The sequence below is a fragment of the Lasioglossum baleicum genome, chromosome 6 (genome assembly GCF_051020765.1).
Source record: "Lasioglossum baleicum chromosome 6, iyLasBale1, whole genome shotgun sequence".
Lineage (NCBI taxonomy): Eukaryota > Metazoa > Arthropoda > Insecta > Hymenoptera > Halictidae > Lasioglossum > Lasioglossum baleicum.
Genome location: NC_134934.1, coordinates 10,848,674 through 10,874,124, shown reverse-complemented (window position 1 = coordinate 10,874,124; position 25,451 = coordinate 10,848,674). Strand labels below are relative to the sequence as shown.

Here is a 25,451-nt window from a genome sequence, read left to right as displayed (position 1 = left end):
CCCTCGCTCGACGAAGCGAAACGAAGCTTCCTCCTCCGGCCCTCTTTCATTAACTGCAGATTCAAACGACCGTGAATCCACCCACGCTTTCCTCGCACCCTCCCAAACCTCATGTCACCCCTTCGCAGCGTCGCGAGACGTTCTTTCATTTTCCATCCCCCGAAAACAGCAACCCTCACTTTGCCGTTTCTCTTCTCGACTCATGTTCGCAATCGGCTGCCAGGTTAGTATAACTTTATTAATCTTCTATGTCATTCTCAAGATATTGTTCAGCCGCTCTGAGTGTCCATCGCTGAACTCTTATTAATGGTTTTAGGATGATTTGAGGACAATCTTAGCAAATGATTTTAACATTCAATGTGTGAGGAATACGTTTCCCTTGATTACTTTTTCGGAATTCCCAGAAATCACGAACCTACAGCCGTTTTTTGTAGCGCGTCGCAACTTCGAAGATTGTAAAACGTAGAACCTAGTCGTTCGACAGCGATAAGTTTAGTGTTAGAGGAGGCAAGCATGGCTGCCGAAGAAGCAGGATGTCAAAGGAGGAGGACGATCGGGCCCGATCATTGTCGAACAAGGCAGAAGCGTGGGTTCAGCTCGAGCATGGACACGCGAGAGCGATCAGAGGCGGGCTTGTAAGATGACACGCCGATTGAGATTTCGTTTTGGTGTGTTCCTCTCCACTCGAGCGGTCCTCTCCTCTCGGCAACAGGTGTTACAGCGGCCACCGGACCGTAAAAAAATAGAAAACCGCTGACCGGACAGGCGACTTTCCCCCACGGGCTGCGGACCTGAAAAATCCCTTCGACCGATCGGCTAGAAAATATTTTAAGCCTCGCCCGGAATTTATCGCTACCGTCGCGTCGCTTCGGAACCGAACTGATGGACAGCGCACAGTCAGAGAGAGGGAGAGAGTCGGTGGACATTATTCGGAGGCGACACGCGTTTTGCAGTAACCTTCGTCTCTGTTAATTGTACTTTATTAATTAGTTGATCGAGGATCTCTGTGCATCGTAAAATTTGTTTTACAAGAACTACGGAATGCGTCGGAACGACGGGTTCGTTATTTTGACGAATTTATTCAGACATTTCTCCGAATAAAATGCGAACAGTTTGATCGTTTAGGAATACCACAAGAAAAATTTTGTAAGGTTTAAAGGGACGGCAAAAAATTGTCATCTGTAATTGTAATGCGGTATTCGGAGGGCCGATTCATTACGGAAAATTGCCGCCGCGTCCCAGGGACGCCCCCTTTTTCAGGTTGGCAACCGGGGCGATCAGCAATTTACCACTTTTTTGCGGAGTTCAACATTTATTCGCGGGGAAACCGAGGAGCAGCCCCAACAATGCAAGCTGCCGCGCGCGCACGTTAATCTCCGGTATTATTAACAGCACTCGATCAACTTAACAAATTTTCTGCGAACCGCGTGCCCCGGACGAAGCTGGAGGAATAATCTCGTCGTAACAGATGGCCGCAATGATTTATGTCTCCCTGTTTCCGATCACCGGCACACGTGGTAATTGACTTAATCCTCTTCGGCCGCGTTCCAAGGCCGTCGCGACGGTTTTTAACCGGGATCCGAGCGTTTCGAATCCGTGAATGTTCGCCATTCGAACAAACTCTTCACTCCGTGAATAGCTTCGATGAAATCGTCGTAGGATATCTATTGAACTTTACAAAATCAACTTATCGGGTGTTTTCAAAATTAATTCTCAGCCTTCTCTTCATCTTCTTAATCCTTTGCGAGCAAGGATTTTTGGGAATGTTACCACTAGATCGATGGACCACTAAAATGGCTACAGTCGACTAGTTTATTAAGCCGCGACCACATCCAAGCAACATCCCTTTTCTACTGAGTAAAACAAGAGGAGACAAAAAGGATGAAATAAATTTTCCGCGTAGCTAAAGGTTATTATTACGATCTGCTTTGTACATACTGTATGTATGTACTGATTTGAAAGGGAAATTCAAACAAACCAACTATGTACATGGAAAATAGATCCCTGATAAATAGCTGAATGCCCACGCTGTACACAAGCAAACACTTATCTTCGCTTCCGTCACATACGCACCGACAAAATTCCCGTTCTGGCAATCAAAAAGCGAACGTCACAGTTCGTAATTGGTTTTCTGATTAGCATCTAAGAATCCGCGTAAGTCGAGGACTTACTGTACGAGGTAGTGATCCTCCTCTTCATTCGACGATTGTTCCTCGGTCACAGAACGACGGTGGGAGCAATCGAGAAGATGCACCACAGCCTCGAACGAAGCGCGAATAATTATTATCGGACGGTCAGTAAATTTCGTAGCCGGCCGGCTACCCGCCGCGAATACCTGAACGCCGATATAAGGCCCGGCAAATTTTTCGATATATCCCCTCGGCGTTCTCTCCTTCTCTCTTTCTCTCCCCCCCCCCCCCCCGTTCGGGCCCCGACGGGCCCCATTCTACCTCTGTGTAACCGTGACCCGACGACCCGCGCTCACTCGGTACACGATGTACCATATAATTAGAGGGTCAGGCCAGCGGCGGAGGTCCCTTCCCCCCAAACTCTTGCATCGGACGGTGAAAAAGATCAGGGCCCAGTCCGCGAGATGCATAGCCCCCCTACCCTCTCACGACCTTCAAACTCAGACCCACAAGGTGTAACCATGATATGCAGCCCGGACGCGGTGAAACTAATTTTTCGGCTTTCGACATTTTCGGCCCGAATTTACACGGATTTTTGCTATTTCATTTGGTTACGACGCTTGGTTGTTAGTCTGGGTTGAGTATATACTACCAATATAATATTGTACAATAGGATTAATTGATTCACTTTATAAAATATTCATTTCTTTCTCTAATCACGCAAAGCACCGACTACTTTACGATTGGCTTTCTTTTTTAATTAAATCTCCTGCAGTATAATAATTAGACTGCGCATCTTTACGTGTCTCTTTCTCATTTTTGCCATAAACGCATAAAGTCTACGTACACACGAGAGAAATGTGAATTTTGTTCAGGTTCTTGTGGAAATTAACCAGTGTATGCATACTCAAAAAATTGATATACTTGAGAACACGCAAATCAACCTGTTTGTATAAAATTTCGTGTTTAATTCGAATGTTTCCACAAAAGAAACATCGCGCAGCTCTGGCCACGGCCTCGAAACGCAACCTAAACGAGCCGGGACACGACTGCTCGGGGAGCGTCGGGCCAGATCTTTTATCGTTAATTTATCCATCGGGGATTTCACTTAATTCTTTAATGAGCGACCGGCCCCGAGGACGGACCGCGAGACGTGCGCGTGCACCGGCCACGAGGGAAAAAACGACGAAAGTGCAATCTGCGGGCTGCAACGCTGCAACGGTGCAACGCGCCCTCCCCGAACCACCCCGACGGCCAATTTCGCGGCGGACCACGACGATAAATCATGATCGAGACTTTTGGCCGGGTTTCCCGTTCTGAACACCCGTGCCCGATCGGATACGACGGGATCCCGACGACGATTTCTTCTTTCGAACGTTTTTTCGCCAATTTCTTACCCTACTGCTTCGAGTGCACTACTCAGAAATGCATATTCCATCAATTTTGCTAGTCGCTCCTCTAGTCCGCTTTTTGCTTGAGCTTGTGCGATTTTTCTGCTGATCTTCGAGCTTTCGAAACTTCTCTGATCAAATTTTATTCGTTTTCAAACATTTATAGCTTTTCCCACAACATTTTGCTAATTTTCTCACTTTCTAAAGCTCTCCATTTTTATTTAACTATTCCTGACTTTTTCCTTTCTCGTTTGAGTCTGTGACATTTTCGATGAAATGAGATTGGTGTGCTATTTAATCCCGAATTTGAATCCTGAACAGTCAGGAACCAGTCAACTATGCAGTGATGCATAACTTCATCATTGAATATCTTACGTTCTGTCTTTTCTTATTCTTATTAACACATTTCCAAAGATACTTTACCTTCTCGCTGGTTTTCTTATTGCAGCCAATTAAACATCCTCCGATAAAGATGGCGAATCATCTTCTCCGCCAGGAGCCAATTGTAAGAAGCTACATGTTGCACCAGCACCTGAGAATCAAGTAAAACAAACTGAGCAATACTGCCAGAAAATAATTCAAACAAAATAAAAAATTCACCAGAAATGCCAGAAAATAACTCAAACATGCTATACAGTAATGAATGCGTCGTATCGCGTCAGCGTTGCTCAATTTCCTGAAATATGAACGTAAATCCCTTTTCTCCCAGGAAATCGCTATCACTCGAACATATCTAAGACAGCCGATTACCCAAAACATTCCTACCAAAGTGGCAACTGGCCGCAGCAGGGCAAACGCTTTTACGATCTAAATAATTCAAACGATCAGATTTCAAGTTCCACACAGCCGTAACTTCGATGGGACTTTCTATTTCCAGGAAGAGACGAGGTTCAAGACACGGTGGGATTAATTAAACTCGTGGACAAAACAGTTCTTTATCCCCCCTCGGGTTTCCTTATCCAGGCTCAGGATCTACGTGATCGAGCACCGAAAATCGTGGCGGGGCGTTATTCTTTATAAGGCTGTCCGGGTTCCTTCGCGCGTGGAATTCCTAGGGACTTGGTCCTCTCTGGAGTTTCGAAAATCCTACTACTCGAAGCCCGATAAACAGTTTTTACGTGCCGGACTTTTCGTTGGCGAAGAGTCATTCGCCCTGATTCCTCTGGAGAGTCTTCCTTAACCCTTAGCACCAGTAAAAATCGCTATACCATTGTTCGCAATATTGTTTAGCTTATTAAATATGTTGGTGTCTAATCAATTACTAAACATTTAAGTATTGCGTGAGGTGTTACATCAATCTCGTATACATAAAATGAAGAAAATCATATAGAATTGAATTATTCTGGGTGTGCAAGTTATTAAAAAGCTTCGTTTGATATTGAATTTATTAACCCCTTATCCAATCGTCATAGAACAATCTGAATTGTGCTATGAGTCAGACTTAATATGAAGACTTTAAACAAAATTTACTAAATTCGTACGTTTCCCATTTTTGTCATACCAAAATCAAATTCCATTTTCCCGATCCTCACTAAATGTACAAACAATAGAAATTTCATTCTCTTGAAACTATCGACGACGTAGAAATTCTCACGATTGTAGATACGTATTAGGTGTAGAAATTAATTCGGTGCCTTGATATTAAATTATTTATAACTCTGTAACGTTTAAATACCAGCACTTACACTTATGAAACATTTGAGATCTAGTCAATTAATGAAAAATTGCCAGAGACTATTTCGAAAAATAACAGATGTATGATTACACTATAAATAAATACCAAATTTGTTTTAAAAAGGCACCGAATTCATTCCTGCACCTAATCAAAACAAAATTAGCGCAATATCGCTCGGACGCCTCGATCGGCATTTTTACGAGAGGTTAGTTACCTAGGGTGAAGGGGGACTGTCCAAGTATAGGAGCAATTGAATTTGAAATTAAATCAGGAGCTCGTCCGCCGTATATCGCTTACACGATCTGAACGAGCGCTAATTCAACTTGATACTCTTCGACGATCTGCGACGCTCTGCGACGCTCTGCGACACACTCTGCGACCTCAACCGACCCATGTGTGTTCGGTCTAGATAAAAAAAGGTTCTGGACACCGATGTAGGAGACTGGAGACGTCCGATCACGCCCGAGGACGTCGTGTGGCGCGACTCTAGACTAATTAAATCCCGATGTTTCACGGTGTCAGCCGGCCGCACCGGACGATCACGATCTGTCGGACGATAAGCCGTGGCCAGAAGGGATTAAGGAAACGCGCTACGATCGGTGTCCCCTTCTCGAGCCTGGAAGCCTCGATACACCTCGAACCAACGTCTTCCATCGGGACAAGCAGCAAAAGTCTCATGCAGGAAAATAGCGATGGCCTCAAGACGCTTTAGATTGCAAGGAAATCGGTAATTGCAATTAGCGCGGCTCCTGTTCGATTTCTTAGTGTTCCATGGACCACAACTCTTTGCAGTTTGAATAGATCTTTCAATTTTGTTCTACCGGCCTCGGGATGTCGTAGAGTGCAGAAGAAAATGGATGAATCGTAATTAGTGTGGCTCCTGCTCGACTTCCTAGTCTTTCTTGGATCCCTTGGCAGCTGGAATACTTTTTCAAATTTAGTTTAATCGACTGCAAGGTCTTTGTGGAATTTTATTCAGCTGGCTTCAGGATTAGTGTGACTCCTGTTTGATTTGTCGAATGTCGAATACTGTTCTATGTTTCGTTTAACTTTGCAATGGTATACGGAACGAACAAAATGTTTCAGCGAGGCGAGACTCGCGCTAGTCGAAAGCGGATGGTTTTCTGTAATGCAGGAATGTTGGTTTATCGTCGTACGATTTTGTTTAGCTAAGTTATTCGAATATCGAAGCTACAGTGGCCGGCAAGAATTAAGCTGAGCGAAGGGGACCTGCTGTCTGCTTTGAGGTCGTGCAACTCGGCTAAAAAACATCTCACAACAACGAGCCAACGTGCAGTTTACACGGAAAAGTGCCCACTTGCTCGGCAATTAAGAAAGTTTCCTGATATTGTACTTTTGAGAGGCGTTGTACGTGTAACCCGCCGCGCACATCCTGGTCGTACAGGACCAAAGAGGAAAAGGGAAATCAGGGGACTCGGAGAGATAGAACCCGAGAGGGAGGAGAGAGACAGCCCCAGTGCCTATTTAGCAGCCCCATATTTACACGCGTACACGAGCCCGTAGTACTCACGGACCTCTCTTTACCGGCTAATCTCTCATCGTAATCGCGTCCGGTCGCGCCGCACGAACCGTGCGCTTTTGCTCGGTCGCTCGCTTGCTGACCAGAGAGTTAGCTACCTTGCTCGCTCGCAATTATCGCTGCGAGGCCGATATTCGGCTTCAAAGAGTATCGGGATAAAGGTAACATAAGCGGCGGCGAGGAATGGCCTCTGGAATAGAAAACGACGACGCGGCATTCGGACGCTTCGCGGAACGCCGGGATTTAGAAAACACCTCATAACGATACCTAATGACCATCGTATGCGCCTTGCAAAGTGCTCGCTGCACAATGTTTAAAATATTTCTATTTCAACAACCAGAAACACGAAATAAAATATTTTATTTTTTTGCATTGTTATAATTAGACTGCGGATTTTATGCATTTATGACAAAAACGGGTACGTACAATTCAAAACAGTGGACATATTAAAAAGTTTCACCTAAACAAGATAATGAAAAGAAGAATGAAATCTTTATTTGACTCCTGTGTCTTGCAATCAATGGAAACATTTTTTATTTTGCATAAAGATCCGCAGTCTAATAATAAGTATCATTCGATAAAATGACTTGAAAAATTGCAAGATTCCAGATACTTTTGAGCGGCAGTGTATGCAGACTCGTCTAACCGTAGAGCTAGCCATAATGGTACACATAGAGCATCGCATACGTATCGTTATCGCGTGGCATCGTCGTTTTAAGGCGAACCGTCGCATTGCCAGCCGACGACGACCAGCTTCTACCCTCTGTCGAGGACTTTCGAACAAACCGGTGGACCCATAGCTACGGTAATTAAATTGAATACCGGCAAGCGAATTCTCTGCCTCCTCCCGCGCAAACCTAGCTGCTGGCTGTTCGACGCTGCGCCCCGCCGCGCCGCGCCACGCCGGCAGCTTCCGGCCGATGACTTTCGAACAAGTGCAGAACGATTGGCACAGTGATTAAATTGAACGTGGGATGCGTGCACGATGCACCACCGGTGAACCTCTCCGGACGAGAACCGTGCTGCGTGTCTTCTGTTTAGCTGACACCACCGACCCCCTTTGTCACTTGGACTTTTCGACGGTCAGCTCGAGGAGTTCAGTAATTTAATTGAATCCTTCCACCTGTACCGGTAGGTACTTAGTAGAACGTCGTCTGTAGTAGAGACTATGCCGAGAACTCGACACACGCTGATGGGACTGTAACGATGCGAGACTACACTGCAGAATTTCCACGGGAGTCTACCGACGAGGGTAGTCGTGGTTCACTGGGCTGTGAGCTCCGAGCTGAATTACGAGCTTTATTGGCGGCGGAAGCGGATGTAAGACAGTGAGGTTGATCAGGTTCGACTATGCGCTCGATGTGAATGGGAACCTCCAATCTTTAAGTCTATGATAGATCGATTCGTCGAGGAAATTTGTCAATGTTTCTTAGGGCGGTTCCACTTGTAGCATTTTCGTAAAAACTTCTATCTCTCCGCCGCTGTATCACGCAAAAACATCTTACAATGTTAAGCTACGTCTACGTCGTAACTTTTTGTTTGTCGTTTCTTGTTTTCCTCTCTTTTTACCGTATAAGAGAAGTTGATGTCACAGTTATGTGACGTCCACAATCGAAATAGTAAGTTCATTTTAGAGATATACAAAGAGAAATGGTTAAAATCGCGTTATCAATCGGCCCGGTGGCGGAAAGAAAAGATTTCCCCGCCTTCTCTCGGCCGGTGGTCGTCGGAATAGTGGGGGCCGGCTGATTAATTTCGGGAAAAGAACTGGTTCGGAACAATGCTCGTTAGAGATCCTCGCGAGAGATAAATAAGCGGCGGGAGTCCCCGTTGATCGTCGCCTACACATTCCCGGGCTTGAAGCGGCGCGGCGCTTCGAACAAGCTCTTCCCGTTTCTCGACGGTCCTTCGTGCCACCCATTTTCCAGTTGTTCGACGAGATCATCCAGACGCAAGTTTATCAACGGTTTCCCCCGACTCCTTGAAACTTCCCGCACCGCGATACGTCACGTTCGAAACGGTCGAAGTTGCTTTAGCGGTGGCGAGCGAGAACAGAGAAAGGAGCGAAAGGGATAGAGGCGGAAACGGTACAAATTACACCGATAATTCTCCTCCAGCCGCCGCCGTCTGCTTCTTCGCCGAGTCCTCTCGACTCTCCCACTTATTTTTTACCACCTACTCGGCAAGTATTTATTCTTCGTTCCCTTGGCTCGGAGCCGAGGCCTCATCGAAACCTCGTTACGCGAGATCAGTCTGACAACGACGCCAGCGAATAAATTGTGCCGTTAACAGACAGGCCCCTGCTACACGCTACCCTCGAAATAGAACGCTCGAAATTGGATCTATCCTTCGGTATTTCTGATATGTCTACTCTATTCGTGTACCGAGTAATTCTGTGCTGCGAATCGATTGCCGAAATTGGATCGAATGTTGTCAACTATTTGTAGAATCTCCTTGGGCAGATTGTGGTACGGTACGTCTGACTTTAGAATGCGAAATGCGCTGCACTATTCTTGATCGAGAACACTATTATAGCCTAATATATATAGTAAACGGATTGGGATAAGTTCGACCACGTTAAAACATTCAGTAAGAAACTGTGGGGATTTCTTATCGGTATTTCTTAAAACGTTACTGTCGAATCACCTCAGAAATCTGTTCCCTCTGATAAAAAAAAAGGTGCACATGGAGAAACGTTTTAATATTATTTTATTTAACGTAACGAGATAGTACAAAACTCGACAAGTACTCTGCGGCCCGACCAAAACCTTCGAAACTGTTGCTAACAATTTATAACTGGAATTAATCGAAATGCAGTGTGAGACTCTGTATTGAAACAGAAATATAATGGATGTTGGTATTTCATATTTCTACAATTATTCATCTGTCGACCGATTTCCCAATATGTTAAGTGCAATTAGGCGTATTTCAGCTATGTTCGGTAGCAGTGGTAGCACCTACATATGCGAACCACTATCTTCAACGTTAAAAAATAATAAAACTGCGGAAAGGTCAAGATTAACAACCGTGCCAGCATGTAGAGTCTCAAGGAAGTACAACATTCTTAGGACACCCTGTAGTACAAGAGGTTAATCGTTCGTTCTCAGAGAGCTGATCGCGTTTGAATTTTACGTTTCTCGCGATAGACCGGAGGTTCGGGCACGCTTGAAAAATGCTAGAACGTAAGGAAGGGTGAACGACCGCGAAACGATCGCGATGCAAATGTCCGGTTGCCGAAAACGGACAAATCACTGACGTGTCCCACCCCTGCACGCCCACCCTCTCCCGCTCTTCCTCGCCGGGTTCGTAGGAGAGCACGCAGCGGTAATTACTACAATCGCGGCGAGGTAATTCTGGTGTCTCGTAATTGTCGGCGTTACATCGTCGTGTCTTAAATGCAAATGCAGTTAAGGATCTAAGATGGTAGATTAGCGCGACGGGATGAGCGCGAAGGGGTTTAGGGGGCGGGCGGCGGAGCAGCACACGTGCACGCACGTGTGTGCACGCCGATGCATGCATCACGATTCGCTCGCTGCAGGGGTTGTCGCTTTTATAAACCGGTGACTTCCAGAGAAATCGAACCATCGCTCCGTAAACGAGCTGAACGATCGAAAGGGACGGAAATAGAGAAACAAACAGCGAGAGAGAATCAGAGTCAGAGAGATAGAGAGAGAGAGACAGAGGGTGAGGATGGCCAGAATTGAAATTTACGCGACAGCCTCGTTTACCCGCTATCAGGGAACGAGGACGCTGTTCGAGGGTAATTAGACGTAATTAGATGGATATCGAGGCAATAATTTTCCGATAATTATAATTCCTCGGTGTACCGCCTTTTGTCGGTTGATCCGCGAGCCGATTCCCATCGCGAGGCTCTCTCTCGAATACCGCGCGGTTAGGACACTATTTGGTCCATCGGTAATTCGTTTCCCGCAGAGAGGTCACTGTGTACGAACTTCAGCCCTTCGTAATTGCTGGAAGCTATTAATCGGGATACGAGATGTCGTTATTATCAGTCACGCCCCTTTTTCTGTGCTACAGGCGCGGCTAAGTGCGAGATATCTGGTCAGAGTGCCCTCTGGGGCACCCCTCCAACTCCTTTCGAGTCTGTGGGCAACGAAACCACGCCCACTTGGAGCACTGTACGCAGAAAAGGGGCAACATACAGACTATCTGTATTTCCTACGAACATTGTTCAAGTGGAAGTTTCAAAATAAACAGTCTGAAATTCCTTGAATATCATATCCCTTTGTGATAGATAAAGAAAAGCGGTCTTTAGCCAACCTGGTATCATAATTTATTTTTGATCGATCATCACGGAATACCGTGGTCGTGTCGTTGTCGATGAGAACACCCCGTAGGTTGATTCAGCGCGAACATCGGTGCCGGTCTATGGGGCACGAAAGGACAAGGTTAACATAGAAAGGGGCGGCCGTGGCTATTGTATTGTAATACTGTTTAAACTCGGCCAGGTAATAGGGCATGCTTACAAGTATTTAGAATGTAACGGGTGTCCGTATCGCGGCTCCGGCGAAACAGTGGCTCCACGCATTCTCCTACAGGCGTAATCTGCCGTGAATCTCTTGCTCTCTCCTTCTCTCTTTCTTTCGCGTCGTTCCTCCCGCGAGGGCATGTCTACATACATATACCGAATAAAGAAGCGACCGGTAACAAAGTAGAGAAGCAACGGGGACCGGGATAGTAGCCGCGTGATCGTATCCTATTATACATATTGTTGTGCGTCCACTATGTACCGGGTGACACCCTTGTAATTCGTATCAATCCTGTTATACACGATTTTTAACCGACGTTTTACACGATTACGTATAAGGGTTAGAAAAGGGTTAATTAGTCTTGTACAAAACGATTGTTAGATGTAGCAGGAAACTAGAAACCCGTGCAAGAAGATTTTTCTACAAATTCTGATTTCGCGAGTACGAATTAGACACTTTTGCAATGTTGTTGATAAAAATGGGAAGTGACTCGTATAAACTCTCTGCCGGGTACCGCCATCAAGATAAGTAGAATTCCAGCTTCCATTTAGTTCCAGCCGAAACCTGTTACTCCCTATTTGCCCATAGAACGAAGGATCAATCACTATCTTAATTAATTAATTTCCTTCAACGGAGACGATCGCTCTGCACCGATCACTGCACGCTTTCAATGCCTCCGAAGTTACAAGCACGTTTCCCCGGCTACCCGGACCGAACTAATTAACCCAAATTACTTCGCCTTCCATTATTTACATCCTCGATTCCGCGGAAATGTTCGATCGTCGCTCGTCTTTCAAGCTCCTCCGGTTCATGGCCGTCAAGACGCGAGAGACAGTCCTATCAACATTAATCCTGCGACCTCGATTATGCATATTACACTCCACTGTATACTGTATGCTCGTCGGAATCGTGCAAGAGGCGTACATTTTATTTTCTGAAGCTGAGGACGGGAACGAAGGACCTCGCGAGTCACCGAAAAACGTTTATGGTTTTTCACGCAGCGGTTTCGGCTGCCATAAAGATAAACCTGGAAGAGCTCGGTTATTAAGATGATCCTGGGATTCATTAGGGATTCCGAGGAATACCGTTTACGGCGTCTTCGACTGTAACGCCGCGCCGTCCTGGCGGGTGACGCCATTTTAAGTGAAACAATAAACGGCTTTTGCGAAAGAAGAACGTGATTGATGTTAACCATTTTGTTTGCGATTTCTGATGTTTCAAAGGGCCTCTTCGAAAGTTGTACATGTTTTAAAACCAACGATTTGCTGAATGAATCATGGTAAAAATTAATTTAAACACTTTTTTAGTGTGTAGATATAATAAGAGGAGTTTAAAGACACACACTGTTATATTATTAGACATATTAAGAAAAAAAATCAATTTCTATTTCATCCCAGTCAGTTGCAATTCAGATCGAAACATTTTTATTTTGCATGAAGATCCGCTGTCCGTTTATGATTGCAATACTTGTGTAAAAATGCATTGCTCGCATTAAGAAATTCATGAAAATTACTATTTTCTTTGCTTCTACAAGTTCTGCGAAGACACAATTGCAGAAATGTCCGCAAGACGACCGCGCGAAGCTTTGAAGTCTCGGGACATCCATAGAGGAACCGTGCGAAGTAGAATTGAATGTCCGGGTCAGTGGGGACCCACCGATCATTGTGGAGCCGTTAATTGCCGGCAGGATCGGAAAACGAAGCGCAGGAAACGTGGAAACCCGAGCGAGCACCCGGCAAATTACCCGGCACTTCGGGGAATCTCAAATCAATATTAACGCGGCGCGGCGCGGCGCGGCTGAGCAAAGACAATGGCCGGGGGCCACGATAGCGGTGATTAACAGGTACATCATGAATTACAAATCGCGATGATTCATCACGCGGTGAACGAAAACACAGAGGCCCGACTTGAACGGCACCGTTATCTTCGTTAGGAACCGAAGGAAACTCCTTCGACGATCATTCAAGAAAAATGTCGGCCTCTAAATCGTTTTCTTTTTCCGTCAGGATCGCTGATCGATCGGGGCGAAAAAACGTTTTGCGATCGGTATACCTGGATCGTAAAACTCTCGGATTCAACTCGGTGCCAGTCTGCGCACAGAGATCGGGGACTAATCGTTTCTATTATCGATCTTTCTCGATTAAAATTCCAAGACGTGGTCGCCGGTAACGGCGCAAAACGGCGTTCGGGAATGATAACAAGGATCGAACGAGTCTTCTCGCCACGTGAAAACCATACGATTCGTTTAATCCCACGGGGTGGGCAGCTAATGGCGGCAAAAAGCCAGCCTCGCTTCCTCCAGGAAATATCTTAAGTTTCACCTCCCGGAGTCGGTCTTGATCCTCTTAGAGGCCGGTTTCCCACCCTGACGAGCCAGCGATGGACTCAACACGACACTTGTCACCTACTTGGACGTCTAACTGCGAACGATATTATCTTACCTAACGTTCAGTGTAAATTGTAAATGTTTAACTATTTTTTCTAGATTGCTGCATTCTTTATCCGATTAGAGTGGCTTGATATTTTTTCAGAAACTGGTCCTGAAGACGCGTCAATTTCCGTCCTTGTTAGTTTAATCTCAGAGCGGGAGTTATTTGTTTTGTGTGTTCTTTCTGTTTATGCACAGAATTATTTTTATGTTTCATGAATTTCGTCAGCTTTAACCCCTTGCATTACGATTTATTTTATGTCACTGAATTTCTCGATACGGCAGTCAAATTCTCGCGTTCTGACTGGAAAATGAGGAATTACTTCGCTAAACGTTGCCTTTGACGAAATATGATGTAATTTTGGAAAGATGGCGCAACAATGCATGAAAACTCGCAACCGGAAGAGCCGGTGCAACGATCGCTGCGTGCCGAGGGACTTGTCGAACGAAAGAACCGTCCATCGATCGTAAATCGAGCCGCGAATGGGATTCCGTTGGTTTTCCTCGGGTGCATCGATGAGGCGAGCATCGCGGTTAATTGTAACGGATTAGAAATTTAAATGCGCTTCGGCGACGCGATGCGCGACGGTCGCATCGATCGACATCGAAAGCTGTGCTCTCTCTCTTCGAATCGGTTTGAAATCGTGCCAGAAAAATCCCTAGAACCGTTTCTAATTACGCGCGGAGCGAATAATTCGACTGCGTTCTAGTAGGTTCGAAAGAGAGCTCTGCAAGGACACGGCTCCTAGGAAACCGATATCCTTCGCGAGCGGACGCCTTGAATATCAGTCATGAATTAAAGATTAGTCGGAACGGATTCTAATTAGCTTGGGTGCACGGTGAACCGAGAGGATCCCGGTTCGCCGTGAAAACGTATCGATTTAATTGGAAACGAGTCGGCGGTCGACTCCGATCACTCGACAGTCCCACACATGGCTCGAAAAAGGGAAGAAAAAAGGAATCCGGAGAGCTTGATTTACTTGATCGGGACAGATTTTCTGTGATAGAAATGTTGCGACCCCACACAGGTAATCGGCCCCGGTTCAGTCTGTTATCCGCACCTGTGCACCTGTTAAACCTGGCTAAACGCGGCCAAATGTGGTCGAATAATAGATATCGAGTTATAGTTATCGGCAGTAACACGAGCGAACGTGTTTAACCACTGGACTATGGATTACATATACGCATTTACAAGAAAACTGTGAACACGTTAGAAGAGTTTAAGACCATTGTTACATTATGTACTTTTGTTTCGAATTAGAAAATTCGAAATTTTCATTTTCCATCAAGATCTGCAGTTTACTGATCTATGTTATCGACTATCAGATTTTACGCATTTATGGCAAACATGGGGAGGTGAAATACAAGTAAAAATATTCGAAAAATCCCGGACCGTCATTACATCTTGGACATAACGGAATTAATAAGAGAAGAAATATATTTTTATGGGTTTTCTAACTAGCTTCAACATTGTTATACTTCAGGGTTGGTGTCGACAACTAAATAGTGAAACTCGGTCGCGCTTGAAGACCAAACAAACCGATAATGTATCAAAAAAAACCGTGGATCCTGCAGTCGGTCTTCTAAAAACTCGATGGATCTTCTATAAAAATGACGTCCCCTTTCGTCGAACGGGGGCCGGAAGTGTGGACGCAGGGCGTACAAAAGCGATTGGCCAGCGAAGTAAGGCTAGTAGACAAATTATAGCCCCGGGATCGCGATAATTTCCATAAGAAGGGGCTCGTTGACGCGTTCCACGGTCCTTTCAAGGCGCTCGGCCGCGCGTGTCGACGCGGTCGGTGTGCTCGCGAAAAAACCGGCGTCGCGTCGTCCGCGGACCATTCTGGTGTCACTTCCGCCCGTAATAAACGTCGACAAAGTCCACCGCGTCGAATCTGAACGGGTCGCGTTCTTCTCCCCCGTGCCACACGGTCCCCTCTCGGCGCGCGTCTATAGTTGGCGGTGGTCGTTAACTGAATTCTCGTCATCTTTCGTGTGTTTTCGACACACGCGGAAGATAGTTCTCCGGCCATTAGCGTCGCCTTCGAATGCCTGGGAGAAAACTGGTTAAAGAACAACGATAATGGGGCCTCTCTCCAGTCTCTATTCATCGCGAATTGCGACGACAAGCCTCGCACAGGCGGAGAGAGAAGGGAGCTGGAATTTTCTACGGTGTGTCCCCTTACCGAGAAATAATAATTCCGAGCCGCTCAAAGGCCGATGCGTCCGAAGAATTGGAGCGGGTAACGGTGAATCGATAGGTTCGGTGATCCGGGAGCCACCTGGGGATCGTTCCCTCGCCAAATTGAGTTAAACGATTCCAGTTCCGCGAACGTGGACTCGCAGAACCATAGCAAACTCCTCTGCGATGTCCCCGGGAGCCCTGGCACTAACGCTAGCGACGCTTTCAAAGGAATTTACATTAATCTTGTCGTATACAGAGCGGTCAGTCACCGGTGGTGCAACAATAATTGTAAATTCAAAATATTACACGACGCACCAAACATTCCTACAACTGTTGCGGTTCAAGATGAATCACGGTACCAACTACCAACTAATCACGAGATAGCCGAGCACGTTGCATTCACACGTGTTTCAAGATGGAAAAAGCCACTCTCAAACAAGGAAGTCTTCTCGTCCCTAGATCTCGACAGATCTCGAGCCTTTTTTTTCGAAGTTGAGTAGGTGTTTCAGCGATTACAATGTTCGATGCAAACGTCCACCGTCCCCGGCCTCGCGATCCCATCATTAGGCGCCATAAAACTCTCCTTCGCGAGAACTTCTCCTCGCCAATTCCGAACTACGTAAATATTACTTCGGACGGGTTGCAATAGTCGCAAATCCTTGCAGTATAACAGAAAAAAATTCACGGTCACGCGAACCTGAAGTACCGGAGACCGCTGGCCGTTACGCAAGTTTTTGCGATACGTTGCTCTCGCTGGGATCGGCTCGTTTTTGCGGCAATCGACGAATTACACGATTCTATTAAAGATTAAGTACCCGGTTCGCGACTTCTACGATCCTTCTCTCTCTCTCACTCTCTCTCTCTCTCTCTCTGTCCCCCTATATAGATTCTATATATGTATACATATACAGGGTGTCTCGTATATACTGGAGAACCGATTAGGAAGTAATTCTGCACGCAAAAGTGTGACGAAACCAAAGAATAACATATTTCTGTTTAAAAATTCGTCGCGTGCTTTAGTATAGCAAGCAGTAGAATCGATTAGGTCATGGTCAGACGCATCAGGCGATTCCTATCTAGTAGCACGCGTATTCGCTGAATTTTCAAACTCGATTTACTCGAAAACGTATTCTTCAATTTCGTCTGACTTTTGCGTGCAGAATTATTTCCTAATCCGTTGTCCATTGTATGCGGGACACCCTGTACATATTTCCCCGTGTGTGCTGCCCTTCTCTATGGCAAACACCGGTGAAGCAATGTACGTTTGCCTGGTCGTGACCGTTCTCCGGAAACCATACGGGTTTCACGGTCATGAGGTCTTATCTTCCTTAAACTCTCCTTTCTCCGGCGCTTCTATGGGTCCCCGTAATGCCGGCTGGTATCTAGTTTCGTACTACTTCGAGACGCTCGGAGACGTCGACGCCGCGCCGCGCGCCGCGATAGGAAAAGATTCGATGCAACGATGCTATGCAGCCATGATGAATATGCAGGAGTTAATCAATATCGGGATGCATAATGGAAGCGTGAGTGCCGCGTGGGTGTATCGGGATCGTCCGTGACTCGATTCGAGCACGACTTTTCTGCCGTTTATCGAAGAATATCGAACGCGATTAGTGGACTGCGGATCTTTTAGAAATGAAAATGAAAATTGCCTACCTCAATGGCAACAAGCTGGAGTCAAATTGATATTTCAGAGTCAATTCCCGTGGAGTCAATTTTGTCAGCTTTAATTTTGTATAGAATAGTCTTATCGCTAGGACGCATAGTTTCCCAGATATCCGCGCTCAAAGATCATGAATTGTGAAAAATAAATTTTTGCCTTATTTGACTAGCTAACTCTTCAGCACAATTAGTGAACTTTGAGCGCGGATATTTCGGAAAGTATGCTAGATAGCGGAAAACTGAATCCAATCAATTTTGTGGCACATTTTGTCAGCTTTAATTTTGTATGGAATGGTCTTATCGGTAGGACACGCATAGTTTCCGAGATATAAGCGAAAAACCGAAAAGTATGTTTACCTCCTAACTGGTCCAAACAAAGATCCAAAGTTAAAAATTGTGTTCCTACCATTTCCCTCTACAACTTTTCGTTGACTGGACTACCATTCATATCTTCATGTTTGCTACTTGGCCCGCCGAGCCTAAAATTTTTACAATCTGGCCCTTTCTAAAAAAAGTTTGTCGACCCCTGCTCTAGATGAAAGTGTGACGCAACTTGCGTACTAAATGTATATATTTCTCAGAATACAAAAGAAATTCTCAAGTCAAGCTCGCTTTTCCACATCCTAGGTCTCCACCCTCGAGAAATAGAAATTTCTCTTACATAGAACCAAGGCAAAAAGCTACGTCAAACGCAAGAAGCTTCTCTAATGCCTGTTAGATGTTCACGTTCGAGAATTCGTCTTCGTCGCGTACCACCCATGCACGGTTATTTATTCGCACGCTAATGGTCGTGTTCCACTTAGCTCGCCAATAAACGGCGAGCTATGAACAAGATATTCAAGAGATAAATAGAGGACGGATGGCTGGAATTACGCTTATGAATAATCATTGCCGATATTACCGGCGTCGTTGAAAAGCAAGCCCGGGGTAATTACGCGAGCACGATCCTCTCGATCGTAACCCTTCTGCCGGGTGCCGGGACGACTATAGCGAGCGTAGAGCGTATAGTCGTCGTCGCGTCGTGTAGAGAGTAGTCTGCTCAATGACGAAGGACCGTTGCTGTGCAGCTTAGGATCGATGTCTAGGATTCGTGACGAGACAACACACGGCCTCTGCGTTCTCCTTCTCGTGTACCCCTTGAGACGTTTTCGATCCTGAGCCGGAGAGCAGGGTTGTCGACCCGCTTCCTTTTTTTCGCCAACGATTAAACGATCAATCAAGGGCCGGTGGAGGGTCGCGATCAATTAGCCGCGGCACGTCGAGCACCTTCGCCGTGAGGGCCGTCAATTAATTATTGCTCTGCACAACCGAGACGGGCTTTCCCTTCGATACCCACCGCGTAACACTGTCGGCCATTCTTCTGAAATGGCTCCTGTGAATTTGGACATTTTCCTGTCGTGGAACAACTCAACCTACTGCTTATTAACTTTTTGCTACTCCAACCTATTTTAACTGGAAGATTCAACATTCCTTCCGGCCAAGAATATTTCCATTTTCTATGATTTTTTAAACTTGTACAATACTTAAATGTTTAGTGATTGATTAGATAACAACAATCGTAATAATTAGACTGCGGATCTTTATGCATTTATGGCTTCGAAAGATGTTCAAAAAATGCTAGAAAATAAAATTCCACAGAATTTAGTATACGATTTTGATCTATTTCGGATCTACAAAGGCTACTACCACAGAAACATAAGCATCTGCGGTCTAGTCAAGAGTCTGGGAGAATGTTATAGGACAAGATATGAATGAACAAAGCTGAGAGGATTTTGTCCAACATTTTGCGAGTCTGTGACGCTGTGCGAACGACGCGAGCCGTCGCGTCACGTCGGAACGTCGCTCGAATATTCGCGAAAGCGTCGGCACCCGGTCTTTCGATCGCGACTTCTCGATTTCCAGTTCATTTGAATCCCTTCCGTGCCGCTGCGTTTTCCTCGCCGCGTTCTTTTTTCCCTCCGTTCGACCGATCGGCACCGATCGACTGAAATTCCGCCGCGATCGACAGCGTAATGACGCTGCGTAGGAAATTAGGGGCCGGAGGGGCGGGGAAGGAGGCGCACACCGACCCGCCGGAACGAACGTGACGTTATTGGGTTACAGGAAATGTAAGTAGAAATGGAAACAGCCCCACCCCCACCCCTGATGCGATGGGTTGGTTTGGGTTGGGTTCGAGCAGCCGAGAATATTGGCTGCTTTCGGTGACTTCCGCTTCGGCTACGCTCGATTTTTCTACTGGCGGGGGTGGACGACGCTTTCCTCTTCGGTTCTTTCTCATTAAATTTTCCCTTGATTGTCTAGACGTTGATGGCAGCGGGACAGCTTTTTAAACGCTTTCGTGTTGTCGTAAAAGAACAACTCGTAAGACACGTTCTCTCATTTTAAGTCTAAACAATAATTCTTTATAGTATAGAACTGAAACTTTGTTCGGTGTTTCTCTTATAGAACCACCTGCAATATAAACGATCTGAACGACCTGTGTCCAAAATATCTTTCACATAGGAACACTTTCAACCCCTCTCCGTAACATGTTCTTTACAGTCAGACTGATTAGAACGTCTTTATCCCCCAAAATGTCGTAGAAGAGAAAAGAAAATTGATTTCGAATGATTGCATAAGTTCGTGCCCGACTCGAAAATCAAATTTAACTTGAGCAACGATTTATACCAATTCGATCTAACAACGAAAAATCGGTAAATAAAAATCGGACAGGTCCCAGACCCCGTTGTTAACAGACTTCTGAAGAATGTCCGTCTTTCGAGGATTAATCTAAGATCCACAGTCGCCTAACATCGTAAAACGGACTCATCGTCGAGATGTTTCCTCGGACACGGTCCGGAAGACGGTTCCATCGGGTCGAGCGACGAATTCGTGTCTTCATAAATCATCTGAGCATGGTTTCCCGGACGTTCTCCGGTCGGAGATCGGTAGCCGAATCAGAAAGGATTACGCACGGAGAGCCGAGCTCGAAAACACACATACATTCATACACTCTCTCCCTCGAGCCCGAGAAATGTTTGCGGACGCGCAAGAGGAAGAAACTGCAGAGGACTGTGCGCGCGTGCATCCCGATAAGAAGAAGGAACGCGAAGCAAAGCGGGAACAGGCAGACAGGGGAACGAATCCAACCGTGACGCGCACCGGTCCGACCGTATGCAGTCGCCGGGCTCAAAGTCAACAATGATATGACGTTGATTGTGATATGCAAATCGAGAGGGATAGAGAGATGTATATTCCGAGGGAGAGAGGATGATACGTGGACGAAGAGAGACGAAGAGGGAGCGAGCGGCAGAGAGAGAGAGAGAGAGAGAGAGAGAGAGAGAGAGGGGAGTGGAAAGACGGGGAGAAGTGGTCGCCTAATGAATATTTACTCGGGCCTGGGGACACTCGAGTATACGACTATATATCCGCGCTACCTGTGCCGTCGATTAAACGTATAATTTTCGAATTAAAGCACCGATCAAATCGTTAAACAGTTGTCTCATGCAAATCGAAGGCGTTCCGAGTAATCGCCGCCCTTTTGCGCCCGCTACTTCCACAGGGATGCCGTTCTTTTCCTTCTCCGACATTCTCCGCCATCCTCTGTACTCCACAGTTTCCCCGCAAACCTTTTTCCTTGCCCCAATGACCTATATTTCTTTCGATCAACTCGTTCTTTCGGACTGCTGCTCTATTCTTCGACAGTATTCGATAAGGTCTGTTCGATGGAATCTATTAGGTCGTTCGGAAAGTAATGTCGTTTCTTGGATCTTTATAGGAAAATTGAGTAGATAAAATTCGTAGGAGTAGATAAAATTGTTGAAAAATTTTAGAAATTCAAACATTAAAAACATTAACCCCTTGCCTTTAAGATTTAAGATTTAAGCGTTAGAATAAATGTAGCCATACAAAAACTATAAATTCTCTATCCTTTTCTAGGACATTTTTCGGTATAAAAGTTCGCATTGAAAATCCACGTAAAATATCGTTCTCGCACCTTCAACGAAGCATCAGCATCCCCTCCGAACACATATCCAATCCAACGCTAATCGGCGCGAATCCACCATAATCCATAAGTCGCACAATCACATTCCGAACGAGACACGTCCTATGCGGTCATCGAAATCACAGACGTCGCGTCGCGCGTCGCACAGCCGGTCGAGACTCCGTACCACGTCTCGCGAAACTTCACACAAGATTATGGCACCACCATCTTATCCCAAAACCTCGAAGTACAATAAACAATCAAGCACAATCTAGCTGTCCAGGAAGACAAGTCAATCTTGTCTAGCGTCTATTGTTCCTTGTCACACAAATCTCTCTCTCTCTCTCTCTCTCTCGCTCTCTCTCGCGTTGTGCGTTTTTTCCTCTCGTCCCGGTTCCAGACCGTTAATCCATCAAGGTTCCTCGTACCCTGCGAAGCGGGTCGCGCGAAGAAAAGCACGCGTGACAAATCAGAGATGGCGCGGCGTCCCGCGAAAGAACTCGCATTAATTTAACACATGCTACGCGGGCCGATCGCGCGTTGACAAACGAGAGTCCCGCCGCGCCGCGCCGGAACGAAAAAACCGATGGTCTAAAGGAGCCACCCACGTCGGATCCACGCGCCGGCACCCAAAGTAGCCGCCCACTCCTCCGGGAAGAGCACAGGCAACCGAATAACACGGGATCGACGAGAAAATTCAAGGATGGAAGGTGCACGAGTTGATCTGTTACATGCGATGGAGAAGTCTGAAAGATTTCAGGATAAATAAGTCGGTCTTTCAGGTACGAGGAAGGAGTCTTGAAGAGATCAACTAGAAACCGAACGGTTTAAGGCTATTAACGCTTTACCTACCGGAAGCCTATTAATAGGATTTTCAATAATTGTGCTGTGCCAAAAGAAAGCAAAGAAATTTTCTTTTACGTTGCAATCTTAAATGAACTATTAGATGACGATATTGTGGGTGACTTGTTAGTTCTCAATGAAAATTGCTGTTGCCATTGAAGGTTCTATTAAAAAGTGTTTAGCCATGTACCATAGATTTCTAAAAATTATGCAATAATCACCGGTCGGTAATGTGTTAACTCTTCGTTTAACTTCAAAATGTTGTTGGCATCTAATCTTTAAGTATTGTGCGAGGTATTATATCAATTTCATATCCATAAAATGATTCCAGGTCGGAGGAGATGTTTAATTTTCGAGTTGAAATGCTTTGCTCCGAGTGCAAAGTGTTAAGCGCGAAAAATAAAATTTTGAAGAATTCGACCCGGAAGATCGAAGATTCCGAGAAGCCTTCTGCAGAATTTGAGAGGATCACGCAGAATTCGCGGACTTTCGCGGGAATATCGAAGATTCGCGACGCGCGAGACGATCCGTTCGGTATAAAGGAGAGGCTCCGAAGGATTTTGGAGAATTTCCGAGGATTTTAATCGATTGTTCTCGATCACCGCCGTCCTCGAGTCCGAGTTGCATCCTCTTCGGGTAGAGTTTGCATATACCACAGAGAAAAATGAATCGGCCAGCCTACGGCTAACGAGGCGCTAATTAACGAACGATGGAGACACGTTAACGAGCTGCGCCTCTCGTGTCCCACGTGCTCTTCTCGATCTCCCGACACTCTCGCCCCGCGCATCAGGTGTGCGCGTCGCGGTGTCAAGGTGACCACGTGCAAACGAGACGGGAGGACGCGTCGCGATCGATCTTGAGCCTCCGAATCGAATTACCCTGGGAACCTTTCGATGTACCTGTCCACGATCTCTTCATGAACTTCCCATCGACACCGTCGTCGTCCGACATTGATCCGTCAATTTTTTATTCGACAGTTTCGCCTGAACGATCCTTCGAGGGGACTTCCGCTGGTTCTGGGGATCGTTGTGGATCATTTTCACTTTCCACGCAATTTCTAGACAATTCGAAGACACTTTGAACACACCGAGTTTTGAGGACACTTCTGAGACACTTTTTGACAGTGATCCGATTTCTGAAGGAAAGTTAGGCGAGTCAGATCGAGATATTTATTCAATTAACCATGCTTCACAGTACACGATTATTGTGTTATCGTTGTTATAATATTGCCACTGGTCTAAGACATCTGGCGAGGTTGATAACAATCGTTGGATAAAGACATATTTGAACCTGGTTCCTTGAGAAAATCAGGATGACAGGGACTGACCTAAGTTCCCGAAGAATCGTTTACGTATCGCGTTACTGCGTTACCATCCTCACTAGTCAAGAACTCCAGACGAAATCGACTGAGAACTTTCCGATGGGGACACTTTCAAGATTCTTCGCCGATTTCTCCACTCGAGGGTAGCTAATCTCGACAAACCGGGTCTCCACAGGAGAATTGGCCTAGGAGGCAGCGTTTACGCGGCCACACCATCACGTGATGATCGTCAGAAATCCGTAACACTTGGAACAAGTCGTGAAAATCGTCGAACAAATACACTTCCGAGTCTCGGTCACTGAATTCTCCACTGAAGGGTAGCTAAATCAGCAGAACCGGTGCCACGAATGACCCGGAAGCTACTCGACCCACAGCACACTAGCATGTTATCCTTGTCACGATCCGAGACACCCAGCACGACGGACATCGTTCGTAAACACAGTTCGCGAACACTTTTTACCGTAGACGTCTTCACCGAGGGTTAACGGATCGAGGGGTTATTTAGGCGGGAGAGGGCCAAGGTTCCGGAAGGAGCACACGTTCCGCGTTACTTCATCGAGCTGGAAGAATAGCAAAGGAGGTGGAGTGGACGTGGTGTGTTCGCCGGCGAGTGGTGGCAGCGAAACGATGTCGGCGACGAGGACGAAGAAGACGATGACGATGGTGGTGGTGGTTGCGGCGGTGGTGGTGACGCACAGGTAGAAGAAGAGGTAGTAGAAGAGGAGGAGGAGGACGACGACGACGACGACGGAGAAGAAGAAGAAGAAGAGGAGGAGGTGTGCTTCGCGCGATCTAGCCGAGAGTGGTACCAGCGGCCACTGAAGAAGAAGTGGCGTGTGCGGATCGCACGGCAAGGCGAAACGAAGACAGCCACTAAGGAACGGTACGGGACAGAGTCCGAAAGAGAAGTAGAAGGAGTAGGAGGACTGGGGGACCTCGGCGGAGGAAAGGAGAGACCGAGAGAGAAAGATAGAGAACCGCGGGAAGGAGCAGGATCCTCGGCAGAGCGTCCTTCTCGAGGAGAAGGGACGAGGAACACGGTTCGTCAAATGGCACCGCGTATACCGTGCCCACCTGAAAATCTTGATCCCTTCCTCCTAGCCCTCCTACCCCTTCCCACGCCTTTTTTGTCAAGCTGCAGTCGCTGGGTATTAATGGGACACTTGGACGGCCACAGCGGGAAACGTGTCGGTAATGATCGGTGGGCTGACTGAGGAACGGGATTGAATTCGAGAGAAAATCAGCCGTTCGTTCCTCCTCCGGGACATGGAGACTTCGTTTTCTGGAGAGAGGATTGATAGAGAGAGAGAGTTTCGATATTTCTGAAGACCTTTCAGTGACATTCTCGAAGACTTTTCACCAAAAAGCAAATAAGCGACTTCGAATCGAACCGGATCCGAATAATCCACGAACTCCAACGACAGAAGAGACACCGTAATTTACCAGAACATAGGAAAACGAACAGAAAGATGAGCACGTCAGAAATGTCCGTGGTCGGATACGCGTGAATGTCTTAATGACCGAAGTCCGTAGCAAACAGTTTTCGAAATTCCTCATTTTGCCCGGCTGTCACGAGTTAGAAAAGTTGGAAAAACGACTAGCAGCAACGTGTTAAGTTCGCCATGCTGGCTGCCACTGTAAGAAGATCTTGGGATACCATTGGCGTGGACAGGAGACCAACGGTGGACCCACGACGACATGCAATTAAACACCATCGCGCGACGACGCGACGGCAGAGAGCAAGAGCATGTCTCGCGCGATGCAACGCGTCGCAGGCAGCGTGTCGGTATAGGTGCAACGCGTGTCATCCTCGAGCTTTCCTC

General features: G+C 46.4%; 1 protein-coding gene across 3 annotated transcripts in view; it reads right to left on the bottom strand.

Annotated features, from left to right (window-relative positions):
• Positions 1 to 24,370, bottom strand: part of Dachs (unconventional myosin-IXb-like dachs) — a 115,933-nt gene extending 91,563 nt beyond the window's left edge. Inside the window, exons 1-3 of one of the 3 annotated variants that reach the window (XM_076425893.1) lie at positions 23,207 to 24,365; positions 21,477 to 21,893; positions 3,944 to 4,052 (exon numbers count right to left, since the gene is read on the bottom strand). The gene's annotated coding sequence lies outside the window, so the exon portion shown is untranslated. Of the gene's footprint in view, positions 1 to 3,943; positions 4,053 to 21,476 lie in introns of all 3 variants that reach the window. The other 2 variants (XM_076425895.1, XM_076425894.1) reach the window with 2 other exon arrangements.
• Between the last annotated feature and the right edge of the window lie 1,081 nt (positions 24,371 to 25,451).